At 43.5% G+C, this 1,466-nt stretch overlaps 2 protein-coding genes across 2 annotated transcripts in view; one reads left to right on the plus strand and one right to left on the minus strand.

Moving 5' to 3' along the window:
• Positions 1-1,466, minus strand: part of LOH12CR1 (loss of heterozygosity, 12, chromosomal region 1) — a 68,036-nt gene that overhangs the window by 59,236 nt on the left and 7,334 nt on the right. The gene's annotated exons all lie outside the window — the stretch shown is intronic.
• The window catches only part of MANSC1 (MANSC domain containing 1), a 27,408-nt gene continuing 26,015 nt past the window's right edge, over positions 74-1,466 (plus strand). Inside the window, exons 1-2 of the mRNA XM_012732851.1 lie at positions 74-150; positions 1,185-1,277. The gene's annotated coding sequence lies outside the window, so the exon portion shown is untranslated. The remainder of the gene's footprint in view (positions 151-1,184; positions 1,278-1,466) is intronic.

Here is a 1,466-nt window from a genome sequence, read left to right on the forward strand (position 1 = left end):
GCCTGCTGCCATCCCTAACCCCAGCCCCGGGGAGGGCGGAGCGGTGGGTCCGGATGACTCAGCCTTAAAGGGCCGGAGAGCTTTAAAGCCAAAATCTCCGCAAATGATAAGCTTGCAGTTTTACCGATTGCAAAGATGCGTCGCTTTTAGGTATCACGCACCTATTAATCTCTGTATCTCTGTCCTTGAGAGTGATAAAGTAGCGGTTTCTATTTCTGTGTGAATTATTTTGTTTGGTTTTTATATGAGTTAACTCACATAGAAAGAACAATTTACTAGTTTCAGGTGTACAACCTAAGGGTTCGATTTCTTAACATTGTGAAAGTTTAAACTGTTTTACACTGGGAGGAGGTGCTACCTAGACCTAGGATTGGAATCCACCTCTGTCTGCATACAAAGCTCCTGTTTCGTTCCCCAAAGCAGGGCTTCTGGCAGCTGAGGACTAGACAAAAAATACTAAATGGTGAAGACAGCCTGGAAATGAGAGAAAAAAATGAGCAGGGAAATGCTGACCCACCCCTTCAAAAGATACAAGGAGGGCCATGTCTCTATCTTTAGGAAATTCACCGTCTAGTTGCAAGAAAGTTAATTAGGCATTTTTAATACCCGGGGATCGGCTGGTAGTGCTTAGCTGGGAGACATTTGGGGTTGATGTCTTCTACAGCCCTAAAAGTCACTTTCACATAACAGCTACTTACGGGCATCCCCGTGTCCCATGGGGGCTAGGGGACAGCGCTATGAAGCTATTGGCAGCCCCTGCATGGAGTCTGATCTCTGGCCAGGCAGGTGACCCACGTGGCACAGGAGACCCCTCCTGTTTTGCCTGCTGCTCCCCTCAGCAGTGTATTTCAGTAGATACACCTGTTCACTACCCACTCTGTCTCTGGTGAATCCTTTCTCACACACACACATACACCTCTGGCCTGTACCCTAGTTCTGTATGCATAAATAAATAAATCTTTACTAATAAATAGGTACTTATATGGCCTGAGAATTGAACAGCCTTTGTTTACTTTATGAAACAATTTGATTATATTGACCCTGTATGAGCTCTCTATAAAGTCAATAGCATTTTCTTAATTTTACATGGAGGTGAAGGGTTTATTCTTGACCTCATAGCCAATAAATGATAAAAACCCAGGATGAAAGTGTTCTAAAATGTTTTGTGCCTCTATCCATTCCAGCTTTTCTTCTGTGTCTTCATCATGCCTGGCATCCCATCATCCTGTCTCCAAAACCAGAACCTGCTTACCCTTCCAGCACATATCAGATACCAGGTCAGAAGATGCCACTTGTTTTTTCAGCCCTTCTCATTTCTTCTATTTCTTGGATATAGAAAGCTTCTGGTCTCATTCCTTCAGTTCATTGTGAAAAAAAGTCAAATGCCATTTTTTTTTAAGATTTATTTATTTATGCATACAGAACTGGGGTACAGGCCAGAGATGCGCCGTGAGACGATTCACCAG

Source organism: Condylura cristata, unplaced genomic scaffold (genome assembly GCF_000260355.1).
Source record: "Condylura cristata isolate star-nosed mole 26May11 unplaced genomic scaffold, ConCri1.0 scaffold00036, whole genome shotgun sequence".
Lineage (NCBI taxonomy): Eukaryota > Metazoa > Chordata > Mammalia > Eulipotyphla > Talpidae > Condylura > Condylura cristata.